The 23,889-nt window shown below is 41.0% G+C and overlaps 1 long non-coding RNA gene across 9 annotated transcripts in view; it reads right to left on the bottom strand.

Annotated features, from left to right (window-relative positions):
- Window positions 1–957: 957 nt before the first annotated feature.
- Window positions 958–23,889, bottom strand: part of LOC129193631 (uncharacterized) — an 86,619-nt gene continuing 63,687 nt past the window's right edge. For 5 of the 9 annotated variants that reach the window (XR_008573578.1, XR_008573573.1, XR_008573570.1 and 2 more), the window contains 3 exons: window positions 8,009–20,031; window positions 7,805–7,934; window positions 958–3,520 (listed from right to left, as the gene is read on the bottom strand). This is a non-coding gene — a long non-coding RNA (uncharacterized LOC129193631). The remainder of the gene's footprint in view (window positions 3,521–7,804; window positions 7,935–8,008; window positions 20,032–23,889) is intronic. The other 4 variants (XR_008573571.1, XR_008573574.1, XR_008573572.1 and 1 more) reach the window with 4 other exon arrangements.

Genomic DNA, 23,889 nt, shown 5'->3' with positions numbered 1-23,889 from the left:
AGGACCGCCAATAGCTACAGCACTGCATGGTAGCGGCTTCAAAATGTAACTCCCGACAGGCGTGACAAGACTGTTATGGAGATGAACTTGTTTTTTTATTTGGGAGAGCTTCATGTTGCTCCAAAGTCCATCATTAACAGGCTTTAGCCACTTCTCCAGCTTTACTGTGAGCAAATGACTGCGTTGGTGTGCCCCCTGGCCCTTCACACATGCTGCATGTCCATAACCGGCACATAAAACGGGATTTTAACGATCCAAAGTAGCAACTCTCAGAGACATATGCGGGAATATTACGTAGCCGGTGTTCAGATTGTTCATGCGAGTCATGCAAAGCTCACAATGACTCGGCCCTCGGCGCAAAGATTAAAGCTGCAGAGGGAACCGACGGGGAGGCTGGAGAAGAGTGCGATAGCGTGATAAGTCGCAGCCAGTGACTCAACACTTATTCACATGACTGGGGAAGTCAGAATGAGAAGAAGGTGTGTGTGTGTCTTAATGGCAAGCCTCCAATGAACTAAGGCACAGAATTATTCCGAAAGTGTGCGCACGTGCTTGTCCATGCTGTAAGAACAATGAGTAGGCCGAGAAAAAGAGGAAGGTGGCGCCTTGTTCCCTGTTCTCTTGCCAGGTGTCATAAGACGTGCTTATAGGATTTGAAAATCACCTTCATTAGACAATAAAAATTGTTGTCATTGCGCCGTGCATACGGCAAACAAATGAGGTTTGCAGCTCTGTTAAGTTGCATGAGCAATAATTATATAAACTGCATGTTACGTTTTGGCCTTTTAATAAATCCATTAAAATCAATTATATAAACTGCATGTTATTTTTTTTGCGTCTTAATAGATTTATTAAAAGGCCAAAACGTAACATGCAGTTTATGTAATTATTGCTCATGCATCTTAACAGAGCTGCAAACCTCATTTGATTGCCGTGTGCACGCCGCAATGACAATAATTCTTATTAAAGTAACATGCAATGTTGTCTAGTGTCAATAAAACAACATGACTGATCTTCATGTGCTTTCAGTCTTAGAGTTCACTTTCTCTGCTCTGAATTAGCCAGTGTTCCTAAACTTTGAGTTGGTGCCGTTTTTGTTCAAAAGGTCAAAATTCCAAGGGTACTGCAACACGTCATGGCTAGCCACGGGACGCCGCTCTCTTCTCCTGTTGGTCAGCGGTGGGCACGATAATGTAAACAGGAAGAGAGTTGCAGCAGGGAGGGAAGCACAAAATAGAATAAAATTGTCGTTTGTTGACAACTTAATGAAATTATATGGACAATTTTGCAGGCTACGCTACAAGAGCAAACAGAGGGGTTCAGTTTCAAGAGCATGTCGCGTGCAGATGATCCTCCCTCACGCGCACCAAATTCTGGGCCCCCATAACAAACTGTAAGCCTCCAGAAGCCTGAAACTCCCGTTCCTCAGTCTCAGTAACACTTAGACCAGGGGTGCCCATTATTTCAATGGCATAAATGTCACTTTGTAGATGTCATATGACATCAGTCAGCTGACATTAAGCTCCCCTCCTGATTCGCTGTTGCTCCCCCGTGGCAAAGATTAAGTGGTGAACAGACATCCCAAGTTACGCACAGAGATGCAACTTTCATCTTTATTATTCCGATTCCGGATAAAGTAACTCAGCAGTAAGATGCCTATATCAATCACAAAAGTTATCCTTTCACTTGTGGCGGCTAGTTATGTAGAAAAAAAGTGAATTGTTTGATGGCTTTGCTTTGCATCCTGAACTCCACTATAGCAATGTGTGTTTTCTACACTACTGTTTGTTAAACTACTATTTCATGATTAATTGGAAAATAGCTTACCTAGTAGCCTGGTCGACTTCCATCCGTTCCGTCGAAAAAGTACCCCACAATTTTGCCTCAAATTGCGTGCATTCTCTGGTTAGCGTACAATATGGCGCGTGTCTTGTCGTGTTGTTAATACACTGCGTGAGTCCATCTGTATTCTTAACATATGTACATCTTTTAACCAAAATACCTCCTTCCTTGTTAGTATCCTATTAGCTTGTGAACAAAATGCCAACCGGATCCATAAGTTACATCGCCCGCCCATGGTGTCATCAGGGGTTGCTCTCAAAAATGTTAACACAAAGCATAATCATAGTTTTACATGCATAAAACAATTCTAAATGCATATAAATGAGGAATGAAAGGGATGAATGAAGGGGCCGCACAGTGGTCTAGTGGTTAGCACGTTAGCCAATACAGGAACAGCCTGGAGATCGGGAAGACCTGGGTTCGATTCTCCCCTGGGCATTTCTGTGTGGAGTTTGCATGTTCTCCCCGTGTGCGCGTGGGTTTTCTCCGGGTACTCCGGCTTCCTCCCACATTCCCAAAAACATGCAGGTGAGGTTAATTGGCGACTCTAAATTGTCCATAGGTATGAATGTGAGTGTGAATGGTTGTTTGTCTATATGTGCCCTGCGATTGGCTGGCGACCAGTCCAGGGTGACCCCGCCTGTCGCCCGAAGTCAGCTGGGATAGGCTCCAGCATGCCCCCGCGACCCTAATGAGGATGAAGCGGTATAGAAAATGGATGGATGGATGGAAGGGATGAATGAAAATTTAAAGTTACTTTTACCTTCATTGAAGACTGCTGTTCCCAAAGACACGATGTGGCAGCAAGAAAGCACACGGACGCCACCTTCTTGTGTTGTCATGAGTTATTTCTTGAGGTCAATAGTGTTTCTCACCTTATTTATCAAAATTCTGACACTTGCAGCTTTTTTCGGTCCCTTTTTGAGTTACAGTATTGAGGTGAGAAACACTATTGAAGAAACAACTCATGTCAAAAGAGGAAAGTGGTGGCGGTTGACGTCACTGTCGCATCTTGTCTTTGTGGACGGCCGTCAAGAATCACGTCTTCAGTGAAGGTAAAAGTAACCTTGTAATGTTCATTTATCCCTTTCATTCATCATTTATATGTATTTATATGCATTTTTTATTGTTTTCCGCATGTAAAACTATTATTGTAAAACTATAAAAAAATTTGGCTTTCTGGAAAAGGGGAAAAATTGATGTGGTTAGTGCCTGTTTTGGTTAGAATCAAACCTTCTGGAACAAATTAATGACACTAACCAAGGTTCCACAGTACTTGTTTTTAATCTTGCAGAGTTTGTGTGATTGCAGCATTTCCTCGTTGCATGTGTTTTATGGCATTTGTGTGTTTTTGGTCTTGGATCATTCCTGGGTTTGGAGCCACTGTACACTGCAGTTGACTGATCCAGGGAATGCGCTTCATTCATGCAAAAGATAAAACGGGGGGGGTGTTAACATTGACCATATAATGAATCTATAAAACATTAAAATCAAATGCATTCTTCAAGTTGTATGCACATGTTTCATGACTATTTCCAGGTCTGGGCCGCACGGTGGCGTAGTGGTTAGCATGTTGGCCACACAGTCAGGAGATCTGGAAGATCTGGGTTTGGATCTCCGTTGGGCATTTCTGGGTGGAGTTTGCATGTTTTCCTCATGCGTGGCTTCCGGCTTCCTCCTACATTCCAAAAACATGCATGTTAGGTTAATTGGCAACTCCAAATTATCCATCAGTATTAATGTTAGTGTTTGATTGTTTGTCTATATGTGCCCCATATGGTGACCTGCCAAGGTGTACCCCACCTTTCAATCAAAGTTAGCTGTGATGGCATACCACCGAGACCATGGAAGATGGATGGTTCTCTCCTCCATTGATTTGATTATTTTGATAAAAAATTTATTTTATCATAACAAATTTGAAGTACAGTGTTCCCTCTCTCTATCGCAGTTCACCTTTCGTGAATTTGCTGTTTCACTGAATTTTGAGCGCTTTTTTTTAAATTACAGCTTATGAACGCTGTTACAGGCCGAGCCTGGCCCTTTAAGAAGAATTGTATTGTGTCTGCACCGCCCATTGTTTTCTGCGTCCTGATTGGTTGTAGACCATTGTCACTCAAACTCCTTGGTGCCACCCTGCTGTCTCCTGTATCATCGCTAGCTAGCTTGTAAATGAATCTTCGGTTCGTTTTACAGCCTTAAAACATATAAGACCATTGTAAAAAAAACATGAAGTTGGCTACTTAGCAGATTTCACTTACTGCGGGCTATTTTGGGAAACTATCCCCTGCGATAAACGAGGGAACACTGTAATTAAAATCAGGCCTACAGAACGTGTAAAAGATGGATATAAAGTGTGTCACCCGCAGTCTGTGCAGAATGAGTCAAGAGCGCTAGACTATCTAGCTAAAAGCCCGAGCGGTCAACTCGATGTCCAGCGCGACTCTTCAGGCGTCAGGGAGTGAGCCATCTTACCGTCAGCGCTCCAAACCACTGGGCTCATGTGGATGTGTGCCTTTTATGCGTCTGTCGGATTTACGCTTTTGTGTGTGCACGCTTGTGTGTCGTGTGTTTTCAAACATCAGTAATTGTGCTCATCGTGGCATCCATGTTTGTTTGTGTGAGTGTGCGTGCGTGTGTGTGTGAGTGACAGGCCGCTACCTGTGACAGTGTAGATTCATTATAGCTCAGCCTTGTGGTTAAAGAGCTCTCGGTGAGCAGTGCACAAGGTCTAATTATCCTGCCAAAACACACATGTGCGCACGCACGCACGCACGTTGCTGGAAAACGCCAATACACACGCTGTCGTCTTTCAGTGGGAGGCACAACACTGCTGACAGAAATAACTCAAGAGGAACATTGTGGACCCGTCGGGTGTCAGCGACTGTGTGTTGTTGATGTGTGCAAGACTGGGGGGGTTGACAGCAGACACATTTTTAACCCTTGAGCGGCACGTGGGACTGTTTTAGTTTAGGAGAGTAGTTTCCCTAATCAATTAGGGGTGATAGAACTCCCCAAAATGACAGATACGTTACATTAGGGACTTTACATTTAAGAATTAGAAATCTGGAATATTAATGACTGACTTTTGATCAACTATGGGGATTAATTTTTTTTTTTTTTAAACATACTATAATTAGTATAAAACATTAAAATTCAATTCAAAATAATATTTAGCTATTTATTATATATTTTAATCTTCGGGCTTCATCAACAGCGCCTCACCCGGTTTCAACCAAGTAGTGCACGTCATTTTACCTCAACATGCTATCAACCATTACATTCCACACAATTCTTGAATGATCATACAGTATGTGTATGTTTTCATGTATAAGAATTAGAAACACAGTATGGATCACAAACATCATTAATGACCAAGCATCCTAATGAGGGACAGCTGTCTTACTGTTTTGTCTTATTGTTCTTCTTCTGACTGCATCAACAGCGCCTCTGCTGCTCGCAGCCAAGCAATGCACCCTGTTTTGCTTCAATGGCTTTAAAACTCAATTAATCAACTATCAAATTCCAGACAATTCTTAACAAATTATCCTGCAGTGTGTTTTTGTAGATATTTCGGATTTTATATGTAAGAAGAATAAACCCAAATAATTATGCATGGCCGAGTTACTGATTAGGGAAGAGCATTTAACTGAATTTCATGTCGACCGTGGATTAGTATAAATTCGTATTAGTTAGTATTAGTATAAGTTAGCGTAATAAGTACAAAATAATATACTGTATGTTATATTTCTTATAATATTATATATTTTTTTAGGGCAACATGACGTCTGTTCTTCTTCAGGCTGCATCAACAGCGCCTCTGCTGGGTGCAACCAAATAGTGCAATCCATTTTGCCTCAGTGGCTTCAAACCGTTACAAACAACAAAATTCATTCTTAACAAATTATCAATTGTTAATTAATAACTTATAATGCCCACCCCCTCCAGATCCTGACATTGTGATTCAGAACATCACCACGACGATATTTTAACCATTACCGCATACCAGAAATAAGACAGAAATGAAATATTTTGGGATTTTAAAGTCACACTCACTCCAAAGCAAAGAAGCAGTGCCTTGCAAGGAAAGGACAGACAGAGAAATAACATAACAAAGCCTGAGCCATTTTGTGTGTGTGTGTGTGTGTGTGTGTGTGTGTGCACGCCTTTTAAGTGTAGCCCTGTTCACAGAGGTATTTTTGGAAAGCAGCATAGTAAGTTGTGGCGAGCAAACAAAATCACATGTTTTGTACTGGCTGACTGACTCCATGTTTCCAGCAAAAGGAAGAGATCAATAACAAGAGCTGCAAAATCAAGGTTATATTGAGGTGAATGCATTCGGGTTGCATTTGTGTTATGTAATAGTTCGTCTACACAATCACGTAATAATAATAAATTGCATCCACTTCAAGGCACGACAAAAAGCGGGAGTCTTGTGAACACGTAGCAATAAAGCAACAGATGTTAGTCATGGCTGGGGTGGAGAATGAGTGACAGGTGAGGCTCCAGGTGGTGATGACAAGACGTCTTTAAACAGGGGTGTCCAAAGTGCGGCCCGAGGGCCATTTGCGGCCCGCTGCTGTTATCTTTTAATTGGCCCGGCCGTATTGTAAAAATATAATTGAACATGAATACTTAAAAAAAAACAAAAAAAAAACACAGCAAAAATGGAAAAATCTGCAAGAATTTTACAACAATAAAGTGAAAATATTAACAAAAAAGTTGAAATCTAATGAGAAAAAGTTGTAATTTTACGAGAATGTCAAAATATGAGGAAAAATATCATCAATTAAGTAGGATGAAGGCAATAAATTGAAATATTAAAGAAATAAATAATTATTTCTTTTTAAAGTCGTAATATGAGAAACAAACAAAACAACAAATAAAGGTATAATTTTTTGGAAAATTTGGTGAGGGAAAAATGCATAAGATTACGAGAATAAAGTCATAATATTATGGAAATAAAGTCATCATATTAACAGAAGAAAATTTACAAGAAGAACGTTGAAATAGTTGGGAAAAAAACAGCATAAATGAAAAAAAAACAGCTGTAATTTTACGAGAATAAAGTGAAAATATTAAAAGAAAAAGTTGCAATTTTACAAGAATAAACTCTTAATATTATGAGGAAAAATCATGTCATTTCAGTTACATGGAGTTGAAATAAGGTAAAAAGACATTATTTTTGTGAAGTCAATATTACGAGAAACAAACAAAACAAAATAAAATTTAAATATTTGGAAAATTAAAAAAAAAAACAGCAAAAATGGTGGGGAAAAAAAGAGACCGAAGTTCATATTAATAATAGGCTTTTTCACTTATATCACAAAGCTGTAATGTAGTTTTTTTCTTAGCAAAATATCAAAGTGGCCCTCGCATACTTTCATTTTTCAATATGTGGCCCTCGGTGGAAAAAGCGTGGACACCCCTTCTTTACAAGTTTTACGAGAAACGACCACGACATAACCCACCGGGCGTCCGAATTATTTGTTTTTAATAATGTGGGGTCAGATTTCAGACGATCAAAAAAAGTCAAAAATATATATCAAATAAATTGGTTAAAAATAATATTATTACATAATACAACAAAAATATCTAATAAGGGCAAATCAAATTTGCCTGTTTTTGTCATGAAATTGAATGTAAAATAAGGGAAAAAATGTCATAGCGTCATCATTTTTGAACCACGTTGAGATCTCAAGTACTGCGAGAAACACACAAAATTTGTCAAGTAAAACTCTGACCTGTGTTTCGCTCACAAACAATCTCTGCGACGGAGATCATTAAGTAACACGTGGATTGAAATTCTGTTTGATTTTAGAGCTGCAGCGCGAGCCCGGGAGCAGACGAGCAGCCTTATGAAGAGATAAAACAATAACGCCTTTCTTCCTTGGTAGAGAATCACTTTGGTGATGCGTTTTTAAAGATGTTCAAAGGGTTCCAGCACATAAAACATTCAACTTACCTTCAACTGGCCTCTTGGGTATCACATTTTCAGTTTATGAGTCCACAAGGAGCTCTGATGAATCCTGAAGCGCTCGGGGATTGTGCACAGGAAAAGCTGGAAGCGCTCCTTGCTCATCGTGGCCTCCGACCTGCATGTGTTCGACAGTGTCAGAATTATAATCCGAATGTGATTCATAAGCGGGAAAACCAGTCTTCCCCTCACCTGTTTCCTGTCATGGCATTAGAGGTTTATGTGGGTTTTGGCTTACTTTTCCAAAACCGACCACACAGTTTGCTTATCCCCCTCTTGCCCTGGCCCCGATGCAGGAGGCGCGTTTTTGACAACCCATCCGGCCAGGCCTCATCCTAAAGGCTTTAGGCCAACACAGGACGTCCTTCTGCCAACACAAATACACACTCTAACCTAATATTGTAAGTTGATGGTGTAAAGCACAATTACGTAAAGCAGCTGGCTTTCACTGCCACACATTTGAAAATATTTTAGCAGACAGACGTGTTCTTGTTATCATCCGTTGAAAAACATGCAAAAGTGTAGAAAACTTGGAGATACAGTAGATTATTTATTTATCCCCATTGACGAGAGCGGTCAGGGTTCATTCCAATAAGGGTGCCCCCATGAAGGATTTATAAATGGTCCATAAATTGGTTATTAATACATTAATACAACTTAAAAAAAGGGCCTTACTTCCATGGCACTTTTTTGGTCCAGGAGGTTGGTGAAACTTAATGTCTTTTCTGATGGGTCGATTTTCATCCGTTTTGTCACCTGTTGCAAAAAATTATGATTTGGGCTCGCTTCCATGGCATTTTCTTGGTCCAGGAGTTTGGGCAAAAATCCCACACCCTCACCCGGGGACCCAAGAATGGCAGAAAATGCCACTTTTCCAAAGGGTCATTTTTTGGGCAGTTTTTTCAGGTTCGGCCCAGTTACCTTTTTTTTTAATGACGGAAAAAGCCTTAAGAACACTTAATTAACTGCGGTAAGTAATTAACAAGACTTGCCGAAAGCTAGCCAAGTGACCCCACCGTTTGTCCTACTGCTCTGGCTGCTATAATTGTGAGTAGCTGTTACACGGATTGTTGAAATTCCACTTGTAAATGTTTATTAGGTACCCTTTGTTGTAAAGCGGTATTGTGATTGTTGGCTTGGATGTGGTTTAACATTCCAAGTCTGTGTGGGTCTTTACTGACCCATCTGGAAGTCCTGGTGGTCCAGGAGGCGGTTCTAGAGTGGACCCTTCTACTGCTGCTGCTGATGCAATGGGAATGAATGGCGATGAGTCTGTTCCAAAGCATGGGATTGTTGGCTGAAAGGATAAAGAGCAAACCAAAACACCTGCTGTAGTCACATCTAGAGCCAAGTGTGTCAGAGAAGCTGAGTGGGAGATGTGGTTATGTATTTGGAGAAGCCTAAGACGAGAAGGATTTAGTCTGTGGTGGGTAGAACTGAACATCAACGACTTGTGGCTCGTTGCACGCAATCCCACAGTTTGGTTTTCCCAGATGCGACTGATGGTGGATGATATCACTTTGACATTGGGTGAAAGGAATTGGCATCATTTGTTACAAGTGTAGCTGTCCAATGAAAAGAACAGAATTCCAAACAAAGTGTTAATGATGAACTTTGGAGATACAGGCACATGCTTTTCACTGGAGAATCAGTCGGTAGCTTCCAATAATCCCCCCCAAAAAGCTTTTGATTAAAAAAACATGATTGATGATTGGGTCATTTACAAATACCTGAAAAACAAAGAAAAGCAATTTTCTGTTGTTTTACAGATAAAAAGGCAAATTGACAAAATTCGGAGATAGAGTGGAACCTCGGTTAGCATCCGCCCTGGTTAGCGTGTTTTTCCATAAAAATGTTGCCTCTGTTGTCGTACATTTTCTGGTTTGCATAAAATGTGACGCGTTATTAATACAGTGCGTAAGTCCAACTCTGGTCTTGATATATTTTTATCACAAATATCCTTGTTAGCATAGCTTGCTAACAAAATGACCACCGGAACCGAAAGTTAGAAATGAAAGGGACAAGTGAACACTTAAGGTTACTTTTACCTTCATTAAAGACTACTGTTCCCAAAGACACGACGTGGCTTCCAGACACAACACTGACACCACCCACCTTCCTGTTTTGCCATGAGTCATGTTTTGAATTCAATAGTGTTTCTCACCTTCTTTGTAAAAATGCTGGCACTTGCAACTTTCTTTGGCTACATTTTCAGTTATTGAGGTGAGAAACACTATTGAATTCAAAACATGACTCATGGCAAAACAGGAAGGTGGTGCCCATGTAGTGTCTGGCTGCCGCATCGTGTCTTTGGGAACAGTCACATCAAGAATCACGTCTTCAGTGAAGGCAAAAGAAACCTTAAATGTTCATTTATCGCTTTTATTCATCATTTACATGCTTTATATGCATTTCTAATTGTTTTTTGCATGTAAAACTATAATTGTAAAACTATAAAAACATGTTGTGTCAACACTGTTGGCTTTCCCTTATGGGAAATATTGATTGTTAGCGTTAGCCCTTCCGGAACGAATGAATGACGCTAACCGCTAACCATTGTACATGCCTTTCACTGAACAGTCATAATTTGGTAGCCTAGAAATATCAGGAAAAACAAATAATTTGTTTTCCTGATTTCCAGTTTTCCCTGAAGTTAAGTCACCAAATTTGCACATACCTGATTTTCACTGGGCAGTGATGATTTGATAACCTACAGCATAAATATGGAGTCTCGTGAGAAACAGGTTTTCCGAGTGATCACGTGACAGCAGGATGACACCTGGCGAGGCTAAAACGAAGTGAAGAGGCAGGATGTAGACAACTATACTTACCTGCTTCCTGTGCAGGTAAACATAGCGCCGCTCTGATTGGAGCATTACAGCATTTCGAGTCTGCCAAATGAGCCAGTTCTGCATGTTATTATCTTTAACACTCGTAAGACTTTACATAAGCATTTCCAAGTCTTCCAAATATCCACTGCCTGTGATACAGCTGTTAGAGCGCCTTCCGTTTAAATAGGACACTAACTTTAGCGTGTAGCCTCTCAATAAAATCACTTGCCTGCAGAAACAAGGAACAAGAAAACTCTTTCTGTCCTGAAACAAACTGCCACCATTTAAAAAATGACTAAAATGAGTGATTCAGGGGTAAACAGCAACTATAACCACGGTAAACACCATTCCTGCCACGAGGCTAACATTAGCATCCTCCTCAAATGGGTGACATCACCATCAACACAACGTAGCTATTTCAGGGTCAGCTAATGTGATGTTTCTATATTTGTGTACGGGACTATTTTACATGTGTCCAACATCTCTTTTCCAGAGAGCGGCGGGTAGGCGGGTCGTGATCCATCACAACCAGTTGCTGCCACACATCCACCAGGAGCCCGCCTTCCTGATCTGCATGGGCCTCCTGATCTTTCTGATTGGACGGTACATGCACGGCGATGCCAACGGCCAGCCGGACCAGCCTCAGGTTTAGCCGCGGGAAAACCCAGCAGACGTAGCATGTGTCTTCAGTTTTTTTTTTTTAGGAACCTAATTTTCAAGCTTCAGACCTTTTTTTTCTCCTCTTTTTAAAAAAAAAAAAATGGAATTATCAGGAACTCTAAAATGTGTGGATTTTCGCTTTTGCGCCGCCTGTGTTTTTTCCTCATGGTCTCTGAGCCTGTGTGATGCAACCAAAAAGTTGGAAATTTGCACTTCCTCCTGAACGATGCCACCTGTGGAAATCCGCACGTGCCTTGTACATTCCCCTGTTAGTTTCTTCTGTTGTTTACTTATTGTTTCTTTACAACGGTGTTGAGTCAACTCTGCAGACCCGGGGTTGTTAAATTATGTGGGTCCAATTCCCTGAAAGACAAAAGGGATCCTTGACACCGTGTCACATCCCAAATGCAACATCTACCGTTCCTACCACACAAGTTGCTCCGATGTCTGCTGTCCGTTTTTAAACACATAGCACCTCCTAAACATCACCTGAAATTCAGATTATAATTTCTGTTAATGTGCCAAAGCAAAAAATAGGCATCGGTATCTTATCAAACCTGGAGTGTGAATAAATGAAGGCTTCCTTAGTGTGTAAGTGTGAAGCAAGCAAAAAAGCTCTTTGTCCCTCCACAACATCTTAAAAAAAAAAAAAAAAAAAGGAGGCGTTTGTGTAACCACTAGCTCCAAAATCACGGGTGTCACCAACCACTGTTTTGTTTCGTCCTAGACGTCTTAAGCTTTCTAGGACCGGCGATCAAACACCACTTTCCTTCTCCGTTCTCGGTTTCAGCCTCTGGATGCACGCTATCGTCGTCGTCAGACTGAAAGTGGCTGCCAGGCGTGTCCTATCCGTTTATTAGCGCAGTGATTCATGCCCCGCCAAGTCTGCTCTTGCCCGTCGGATCGGTAAACGCTCCCAGAGAGAGTGAGACCTCTGAGCAGCAAATGAATGGTTAGCTAATATTAGCAAACACACATTAAACACGTTTACGCTCACCTTTGGATAAGGACTGCTAGCGCAACGCAATTAAATGCTTCTACATGACATGAATTTGGATCAGTTTTCACTAAGCTGTACAGGTCAGCTAAAAGGTAAACGGTACCAGTACCAGTACCAGTACCAGTACTAGTACCATTACCAGGTGGTGCTAAGCACGGTATCTTAAATACATTGGAAGAAACCTACTTGAGAAGAAGGAACAACAGAAAGGGCGAAACATTGAAAAAAATAAATATTTCAACGTAAAACTACAGTAGTGGCCAAAAATTTGGAGAATGACTTAAATTTGGTGTTTCGATAACTCGCCATTATTAAAAAAACCCAAACATTTTACGTGTTATATACTGAGAAAACAAGCAATGCTTGCGCAGATCACAGGAATGGAAAATGAAGCAGCAAAGTTATTGAAGCAAAAACTTAAATCACTCCCAACATTTTTCATCATGAGTTTACACAATTCACTTGTAAAAAAACAAAAAACAAAAATGTAGTCCAAACTGCGTTTACTTGGTTTTCCTCAAACAGCGATATTGACATGCTCGTGTATCGATACTGTGGAGAAAACGATGCATTTCCATATTTGGTCCTCATTTTTGGTTTTGGAATTGAAAGATTTTTCGTTTTTTTTTTTTTTTTTAAGAATAAGACCATTGTATCGGATTTGTTGTGTCGCCACGCTATTTAGGTGCAGCGGTCGCAGCTATCGACTGCTTCGTGGAAACTTGGCACATGTGGTTTGTACCGAGTGTGTCTTATATTCGCTTAAGTGCGACCATTCTAACGACTTTTCATACCACAGTTGCACTGATTTATCTGCATCCATCTGATTTGTCCGCCTTTGTTTTCGTTAATTTGTGCAAATTTTCAATGCTAGTTTTTTCCCCCCAACATTGAGTTGCCCCGTGATGTCCCTCGAGGCTAGACGACAAGCTTATTAAATTATGCTTTCTGTTCCGTTGGGATTGTAGGCGGCACAAAAATGACATCCTGTCAGGTTTTTTTGGATTCTAATGACATTTCAACGACAGGAAGTTCTAAAAAAAAATGGTTTCAAAACCTCATACTTTAATACGAGGTTTTGAAACCTCCTCGCCATAGTCGCCAAGACAAAATCACCCAAGCGTGTTTGCTGCGCGTCGGGGATGTTTGCACAGTTGTGTCAACAGCGTTGCATCACCGATTTACATGTGATCCTGACTTTCATCACCATCTCAACTCTCACTGTGACACTGGTCACTGTCCAGTCCTCGTGTGGGATGACGGTCAAGCCAGGAATATCATAGTTAAACTCAAAAGGGAAAGAATAAAGCGATGGAGGATACATTTCATGGTGATCATTCATGTTTATCCACTTTCACACTACTTTGTGAGCAGCGCCCCTGCTGGAGACATATGAGGTGTGTCAGAAAAGTTCCAGGACTGGTGTCACAAAAGATTCAAATCCAAACTACAAGTTTTCCCCTTTGAAGTAATCCCCCCCCCCGGAGTATAACGCACTTTCCCAGCCTTCTCTGCCACGCCTTCATGCACTCCAGGAAGAACTCTCCCAGGATCTTCCGCAGCTCTGTCGTCACGGCCATCTTGTTTTTTGTCATTTAAGAGCCCAAAAAGAAAGCAAGAATTTTTCAGACTTTTTCCCCCGATTTTGATTTTTTTTTTTTTTTTTAAAGTACTATTTTTTAAACTACTATTCAACCCGAGGTAGTGTGCGAGCCTGAACAGAGACGGGCCACAATGCTGGGTCAGGGCTGTGAAGTTGAAAACCTGGTTTATGCTTCTGCGTTGAGGTGACTGCGTGACGCAACATCACTCCTCCCCCTCCAAACCCTCTACTGTACGTTGATGTCATGATTGGTCGCGAACGCCTTCTCTCTTCCAGGTCAACATTTGCGATGAGTGTTTCACGGTAATTGTTTGATTACATTGATTAGTTCCAGCTCCAGTCAAAACGCTGTCCTTAGTTCCCATTGTTTACGAGCGACGAATCAAGGTAACGAGCTTAATACCCGCCGAGCGCCATGGTTGCTCACCGTGTTGACTCGCCGGAAAACAGTACCCCGAGTGTTACGGCGGAAAATTACCCCGACAAGGAACTGTGAAAAGGCGACTACGCAAAAGGCATAAAGCAGGTTTAACAGTCGTTTTTTCTGTTTTGTTGTGTTAAAAGCAGTTGTTGCGGAGTGTCATGTTGTTGTGAGAAATCGCACACGTTTCGCTGGGTTCTGTGTAAAAGGCAAAGGCGGATAAATACCGGATCTTCAGGCCATTTTGTGTCATGCTTGCAAAGTTAACAAAACAAACAGGACTTTCAAGACTATTTTTCCTCGACTTTAGCACCGCCCCTTCACAAAGTTAGCTGTTTTAAAAAATTTTTTTTTTTTAAATGTCAGATCATAGCAAATCTCAGGCACACATTCGCTCTTTGCTTTGCTGTCCGGCCGCCGTGACCGTGACAGCGACTGCACTTTGCTTATGGGACGTGGCGCCCGTGAAACCTAAGACCTCATGTCTAAGCGCTGTCGTGCGTGCAGAGCCAAAAGGGGAGCGTGGCAGTCGGTGCAGGGAGCACAGCAGACGATGAATTACGGTCTGCTTTCAGTGGTGGGCGGCACCAATTGTTTTATGTGACGTTCAGGGCTTTTTTTTTTTTTTTTTTGTCTGCTCATCAACACTGCTGGAGTTTTGTGTTTTTGTTTTAAACTTTCAGGGTTCTTCAAACTTGTCGCATTAAGTAGAAAGGACATGACTTTATCAGGAGGATGAAAAAACATTTCTTCAAATGGGACTGCAGAAAGGAACTAAAGAATGACCCAGTATGACTGTAGCAGCATGTGTCTTACTTTTTTGTGTCTGTTTTTACTGTTATTACACACTGAAGATGTTGTAATTAGACTGTCTAATTGCTTTTAAATAAATAAAGCCTTTTTCATCTTTCTACATGACACTTTGTCTTACTTACTGATAATAAGCTCTTGCTGATCAACACAAATATTCATATTTAGTCAAATACTCAAAAATGTAATTGCAATTATGTGCAAATTAATCATAGTTAAACTATAAAAGCTGTAATTATAACGGGGGTCGGGGTGTTTCACCTGAAGCACAAAGAGGACGGGGCATGAATTGGAAGGAGGCACCGACTGGAGAGAGGCTGTTAGTGTGAAAACTCTTGGGAAAACATAATGTCATTTTTTTAAAATATAACACTGATTCGGAGCACATGAGAAATTGGAAAGGAAAACCTCTCTTGTACCACATGGTTATTGAATAGCGAGTATATTACACAACACAGCAGCAACAGAACCAATGTTGTATTAGCGGTAAGGAGCAACCTGCTCAGCCAGCATTAATACCACTGATGTAAACAACAGTACAGCTTTTTTTATTGCAAGTTTTGCAAAAATATACTGTACATCATTTCTACATGGTATTGAAGTCAGGGTTCAATTAAAGACAAAATAAATAAATTTTAAAAAATCAACATTATCAAGACATTTCACCAAATCAAAGATAAAATTGCAAAAATTTTAAAAAGGAGGCTGCAGAATATAAAAACACTCTAAAAAAAAAAAAAATAAGACACTGGCTTCATTAAAAAAACAACAACGGTTTGCATTCAATATTTTCATGTAATGACGTCTACTATAATTATGTTCAACCAACTAAATGGAGTTGGTGCGTTCACAATTCTGAATCACAGGTTGGAAACAAAGGAGCGGCGTGTCATTACTACTCTGCAGTGACACCCTCACTCGTGGTGCGATCACACAATAACAAAATTAACCACGTAAGTATGTGATAAATAATACAACCCCGACCTCTGCACTACGAGAACATCAAAAGAAAACATTTACACAACAAGCAATATGTAAAACACAATTACAACTCAAACACCATTTGGCATTCAATTTTTATCAAGTTACATCAACTTGACATTTGTTTAAACTAACGAATGCAGGAAATCAGTTTAAATGATACATCATATTAAGTCAAGTCACTACTAACATTAAAATGTCAAATTGCGGTTTGATCTAAATTACTACACACTCTTGATCGAAATTTTAAGACCAGTTGAAAAATTGCAAGAATTTTCATTTTACGTTGTTGGATCTTAAGAAAGTTTTCAGTAGGGGTTCAAAATGCCAAAAGAAGAAAAACAACCCCTGGAGTAATCAATTTATTGCAAACCAGCATGAAAGTGAAATAAGCTGTTTATCAGCCGATCAACAGTTTAAGACCACAGCCTTTACAAGCCAAAACTGGCAAAAATGTGGATTCAATGTCATTTTCTGTCAGGTACTTGACACCGCCGTGATCTCTTGATGGCAAAGACAAAAAAGCTTTCTCTCTTTGAATGCGGTCGGGTTGTTGAGCTGGAGTAGTAAGGCCTCTCGCAGCACGCAATGGCTGCTGAGCTTGGATGCAGTAAGACATTCATTTGAAACTTCTTCAAAAGATCCTGAGGGTTATGGAACAAAAAAGTCAAATGGCAGATCCAAAAAAATGTCACCGGCCCTGAGCGGGAGGATCCGATTGGCTGTCGAGACACGGGATGATCCTCGGCCCAAACGAAGGTTGTGCAGTCCAATAAACATCAGACGGCATCTGCAAGAAAAGGGTTTTGAGAAGAAAAAATGTCTTCAAAGGCGTTGTCTCCTTCAACGCCACAAAATTGCCCGTTTGGAATTTGCATGAGAGCACCAAACATGCGACGATGAAAGGTGGAAAAAAGTTTTATTCTCTGATGAGGAAAAAATGTACCCTTGACGGTCCTGATGGCTTCCAACGTTACTGGCATGACCGCTTGAGATGTTTTCCACACGGCACAGTGGACGCGGCGCCATCATGATCTTGGGTGCTTTTTCCTTCAATGCGACAATGGAGCTTCAGGTTGTGCAGGGGCGTCAAACGGCAACTGGCTATGTGGAGATGTTGCGGGGGCATCCCTCGTGACTGAAGGCCCTCGTCTGTGTGGTCATGACTGGCTTTTTCAACAGGACAACGCTGCAGTTCACAATACCCGCCTGACAAAGGACTTCGTCCAGAGGAATAAGCGCACTCTTTGGACAATCCTGCATGTTCTCCTGATCTAAACCCAATTGAGAACATTTGGGAAAGGATGGTAAGGGAAGTTTACAAAAATGGACATCAGTTCCAGACAGCGGATGTCCTCCATGAAGCCATCTTCACCACCTGAAGCAACATTGCTGCTAGCCTCCTGGAAACACTCGCATCAAGCCTGCCAAAACCAATTTTTGAGGTGATTAACAAGAATGGCACAGCTACTCATTTCTGAGTCATTTTTTCAAAATGTGTTTTTTTTTTTAATTTTAGGGGGGTTTTGTGATTGTTTTTGCTATGGTCTTAAACTTTTGATCTGCTGATGAACAGCCTATTTCCATCTAAAGGTTGTTTGCAACGACTTGATAGCTCAAAAATATTTTTGTCTCACTCCTATTTTTTAGTTTTGCATTTTGAAAGTCTACTTAGAACCCCATTAAGATCCAACAGTGCAAAATGTAAATCCTTAAAATCTTTCAACTGGTCTTAAAATTTGGATCTGGAGTGTATTCAGGAGGGGGAATCCGCAGCACTTCGCCAAACCGATATGTGAATCACGACAAAGCTTTCTATACCGAATAACCTGAAGGGGTTAACAGACAGGGTGCCAGCGAAAAACAGCGAAAAACATGCTACTGTTGGTCGACAGCGAAGACAGAGACAGGGAAGACGTGTGAGGAAAGACAGCGGCAGTCGCAGTGAGAGCAGAGACTCTAAACGTTGGCATAATGAAAGGAAAGGCCCCGATGGAGAGAAGAAAAATTGATATACAGCAGCCATCACCAAATGGCAGACCTCGGTCCGCATACGGACCCAGTGATGGCGCTTTACGGACCCGTGACCAATTAAAGTGAATGGGGAAATATAATAACATATAATCATGTTCGCGGACCGATCGCAGCGGCAGTTTGCAGGGCATAATTACTTCACTTATTACAGTTTACGTGACAGCAAACGCGGTGACGTCACTCCAAAGCCAATGAAATGGTTTGTTGACTTGCCGAGAAGTGAGTGAGAGAACAATGGCTTGCTCAAAAGTAGGAAAAGTCGCTGGGGAAAACCGAACATTTCAAAGTGAACGGACGTACCAGCATATGTTCGTTCTTCCACAATCCAGGGCCAAACTGCCGTGTGTCACATGCTCCTAAACTGCAGCGCTGGTCAAAAGTGCAAATGCGATGCGACACGACCGGACAAAACACAGATGATTCAAAGGGAGGTTTCCACCCGAGTCTGATGTCAGAGCGCAGATGATAGCGTTATGGCGATAATACAGTAGATGCGCTGCCAAATTTTTACAGCACATTATCTACAGTACTACATAGTACATTTGTAAAGTCAAATAATTACATATTTACCTTTTTCTTTGATTTTTTTGGTCTTTTTTGTTTCCTCGTCTATGCGTGTGTATGTCTATGCATGCGTGTGTGTGTTCATTTGCACGACACGGAAAGTACGCCGCCTTCTACGACTTGGCAAAAACACACGCTCAGATAATTATACCCTTTCTTGTTACAGACACACATCCACACAGCTCATTAACACACGTCCATCAATGGAACTAACACACACATGCACGCACACCCACACAGTTCATGTGTGTGAGTCAGGGTGGTGGTCCCGGCATGGTGGATTGCTGCATCTGTGGAGAAAGGGAGACAAAGCTAAGGTGAGACGACCACTACGTTCTAAATATCCTACTATAGTGGGAGAGCTGACATTTCAAATACAGTGGAACCTCGGTTAGTGTACGCCCCGGTTAGCATACAATACGGCGCACGTCTTGTGTTAATACAGTGTGTGAGTCCAACTGTGTTCTTAATGTATACTTAATTACAAAACATCCTTGTTAGCAGCTTGCTAATACATGGAAATGGGAACCGGAAGTCAGCTCCATCGCCCGTCTGTGATGTCATCAGCAGGTGACCGTGTAGTTCTTTGCTAACTAACACAGTTGAACCACAAGCCTGAAAAATCTTAACACAAAACCTGTTTTTGTGGTTTTACAATTGTAGTTTGACATGCATAGAACAAACCACAAGGCATATAAACCTTGAATGAAGGGGAGAAATTGACATTTACGGTTACTTTTACCTTCATTGAAGTCATGATTGACAGGATTTGAAAGACACCACGTGGCAGTGAGACCAACAGGGCATGACAAAATGCGAAGGCGGTGTCTATGTTGGGCTCGCTGCCACACCGTTGTTTTTGTCAAAAATCACGTTTTCAATTCAAGTAAAAGTATCCCTTTATTTGGGTTGACATGCATTTCACATCGTTTTCTGCGCGTCACACTTGAATGGTAAAACTATAAGCATGTCTTAACATTTTTGGAGTCGGATCTTCTGGAAGGGATTAATGACACTAACCGAGGTTCCACAGTATTTCAGTAATGCAAGTAATTAAGCAAATAAAATTGATGAAAAAATTATATGAGACCTTTAACAACTCTTACAGGATCCAGGTGTTCACATGGTAGTTGCATTATCTGACACCCCCCACACACACACACGTGTACATGCCTGTGTAGGAGATGAGTAAATGAATTCAGGATGCTGTGGTCACACCTCCAGTCACTTTGTCTCCCTTAATTCATTGCTGCTTGCTTGTGAGTCATACGTCCGCCCCCGACCACCAAACTTCAGCAGTCACGTCCAGTCCTTTAAAAGACACACACACTGTATACAGTAGTTGCAAAGTGTGCTGACAGAGAGCATGCTGGGAAACATTCGCAGAGCAAAAGGCAAGATTAGAGACGGCCTCCAAAATTCACTTCCCCTTAACGGCTTAAAAAGGTTTGGCTCTGAGGTTGCACAATGTGCACATGTAGTATGCTCAGTTGTGTATTCAATTTTGATATATACAGTACCAGTCAAAAGTTTTGAGACATTTGGTCATGCTACTGAATGAGAAACTGCATCTAAGCTTTTGACTGGTAAGGAAGAAACACGCCAAAACACTGTGGCTTGTGGGACATTTAAATACATCATACTCTATATATTAATACATGCATCTTAAATGAGTTATGAGTTCAGTACACAAGCTGCATAATCTAATGAGCGCCACTGTGACAATGTGTGCAAACTACAACCACCATAGGAAGCATAATGCAATGAATGAGCATCACTTTCTTTGTAAAAGCAAATGTTTTTGAATTGGCGTCATGAGGCTGGGTGTGCAGGTGTCCCTAATATTGTGGCCACTGCAGTGTTGTTGCACCTCTTTGGCTCAGAGTTGCATCAGCCGTCAGAGTTGTGCAGACATGTAGCTCAAAGCGCCAAGTCTGCTCTGACACCCCACACAACCAAAGTGGACACACACATACACACACGCGCACGCACGGTTACAACCAAGTACAGCAAAAACAATGCCAACAAGGCAGAGCTAAGAATTGAGGTCAAGGCCAAACAAACATTAACATTAACCTGTGCCACATAAGACCAACAAATGTGACAGGTCAGTCAAAATAAAGTATTTAATGGACAATTAAGCACTCTTCAAGTACTTTCCAGAGAAATGAAAGCATCGTGTGCACCCGACAGCTGTGGTAAATGAGGTCTTTGAAAAGAACCTATTAAAATAAAATGACATGACATCCTTTACATACTCAAATATGTATATCTGTTTTAACATATGTTAAAAAATGAATCAAACTGCAAACTATTTGAACTAAATTTGCTTGAACAACTTTGGAAAAAAAATGTATTAAAATTGACACATTTTTAATATTTATCATTTATTCATTGATATATTTTCAGTTTTAGTGTGCACAGTACTTGTTTACATCGTAAAAGTGGGACTTCCTGTCACTCCCCTAACATGTATCACGTAGGAGCTCCCGAATACAAATCCATGCACCCCTGCTAACCAGTCCAAAAAAAATTCCAGTGAAAGCAACGCGGGGCTCACGCATTCTCCTGCTCGTCATTCTGCAACATTTCATCAAGCAGCAGGCTGACAACACAAACACATCTAATCTCCGTCAAACATCTTTCAAAGGCCGCTCACTCCGGCTGAGTTACACAAGGTGCGGTGCGGGTTTCACAATCAAAAGGTCTGCACAAAAAACAAAAAGGTATCCGAAGCTGCGTCACCCACGGCAACGCGTCTCTGGATGACAACACACCTGACCAAAGGGAAGGGCTGAAAAGCAGCGGCGGCATCCTTTGCTGCTTTATTTGTTATCGACACGGCTCTTTACACGCTTTGTTGCGTTGCATTGCCATTTTATTGCGCAGGACATTGCATGCAAAACACATTCAGAAGGTTTTATTGGTGTTGGTGCTCATCTATTGTACATAAAAAAGTAATAATCACAATGGCTTCACACTTCAAATAAATAGATGAATAATACCATTTACAGCGGTGTACATGTTGATCAAGCCACAGGTTTATTGCACAGTTATTGTACAGGATTTTTGGAGCATAAAACTTCAATGATCTAAAAAAAAAAATGCAGTCTACTTTTGAAGTTAATGATTAATTATATGGGGCACACAAGACATTATTAAATGAATACTATGTCATTAATTCTGTCAAACATATATAGTATATATACATTTTAACATCAGCCTTGTTCTTAAACTTTGGCACCGACTTTGGTCCCTCCACTCCTCAGACATCCTTTCATTCTCATTACTGACATTATTGAACCATCATGTTAAAAATGCCACTCCTGTCTAAACTAAACCCGTCCATACCTCTACAGGTATGTCATCAGGACAACTGCCTTCCCATTAGTCATCCGCTTTAGAGCTGCTCTAACTTCAGCCTTACTGATTCCTGGAACTTCCTCATTAACAAACAATCACAACTTCCACCCTTCCCTTTTCGTTTCTCACTTGTGAGCACATTCCCATTTCCGTCCTTGGTCATCCTAACCTGCTGCACGCATCCTTCCCACCCTGCCTTGCCAATCTGTACAAGTGATTGACCGATAATCGGCACAGCTGATATTATCGTCCGATATTCAGCATTTTGAGATCAACTTAAAACTGGGTTATTTTGGTTGGGATGCAGCCGAGCCCGTCTGTCTCCAGCATTGTCCCACCCACAGCACCATCTGATTACACGCAGAGCCACGTCACGAGCAACAGCCAATAAGCAGTGAAAGATCTGCATGCACTGTGCTCACAGACACGACGGTGGAGAGGAGAAAAACTTTTACGGGTGAAGAAGCTCAGTGGAGGAGATATACTGTATGTTTGTATCCCAGCTGACTGGCAACACTGCCAACTTCCTCAAGGCAATCATCATTGAAATGCGCCGAGCATAACAACGACCACTTCTGTGGTACCATTTTTTTTTTTGTCCAGCTCTGCACCCTACTGCGACACAAAGTCTCGGCATTCTCTCAAAAACTTCCAAAAAGATTTGCCCGTTATGTTTACAGGCACACAGAGAACAATATGCCGACAGGCGTCCTTGCAGGAAGTCTCGCTGGTATGAGGTCACGGCTCAAGGGGCTACAGGGAACAGGGGCTGTCTTTAAAGTTTATGTTTTTGTCGGCGTTTGTTTGTTTGTGTTCAATATAACTTGAAAAGTTCTGAATGGATTTGGATGAAATTTTCAGGAATGGTCAGAAATGGGATATGGAAGAAGCGATTATATTTTGGGGCGGGGTGATCCGCATCACCATCTGAATCCAGGATTTTTTTTTTTTTTTTAAAGGATTCTTTAACATTGTGAGCTAGGACCATTTTGGGCTTTTGTGCATATAACGCCACAAAAAATGGTCAGAGCACTTGGGGAAAAAAAAAATTAATGACAACTTTCCAACATGTTCTACAAAATATCAAAGACTTTTCATTATAGGAAAACAACAAATGAAGTTATAAACATGCAACAAACACCATTATACTGTATATAGCCAAGATAGTGTGGAATCTGGAGTGTGCAAACGGATTTGTTGTATCTTCAGAAGCTTTTTTTTAGTAAATCACTAAATTTTAATATCTGTGATTTAAAAAATGAAGGGTTTGTATGTTCTCTATGCACGGCATTATGAAGTGAGTGAGTGAAGACTTTTATAATTATTTCCACACAATAAGTTAGACATGGTAATACCAAAGGACAGTAAAGAGCGTGGAGTGATTTTTGATCACGAACCCATTTTGCTTTATTTAATATTGAAGTATTTCTCGCCACCTTTTGTTGTATATTTTTGAAATGAGATTTCCGACTAATTTTTTCGTTATAACCCCCAGAAATGTATTTTTTCACTCTTTCAATATCCACTCCGTCTATTTGTATTTGATCGTACGTATCCTTTCTGCTATTTCCAAATAGTATTATTTTAGTTTGACTTAAGTTCAAGGATAATCTGTTTTTATAAAACCATGACTTTAATATGACCATTTCACCCTTGACCTTTTTAATTAGTTCTTGTGTGCTATCCCCAGAACAAAAGGCAGTGGTATCATCCGCAAATAATACCAACTTTAAGTCCTTTGTCACTTTACAAATGTCGATGTACAAAACAATTTTGGTGCCAATATTGACCCCTGGGGTACTCCAC

This window comes from Dunckerocampus dactyliophorus, chromosome 14 (assembly GCF_027744805.1).
Source record: "Dunckerocampus dactyliophorus isolate RoL2022-P2 chromosome 14, RoL_Ddac_1.1, whole genome shotgun sequence".
Taxonomy (NCBI): domain Eukaryota; kingdom Metazoa; phylum Chordata; class Actinopteri; order Syngnathiformes; family Syngnathidae; genus Dunckerocampus; species Dunckerocampus dactyliophorus.
Note: the sequence above shows the minus strand (reverse complement) of the source record. Positions and strands in the feature narration are given on the sequence as shown.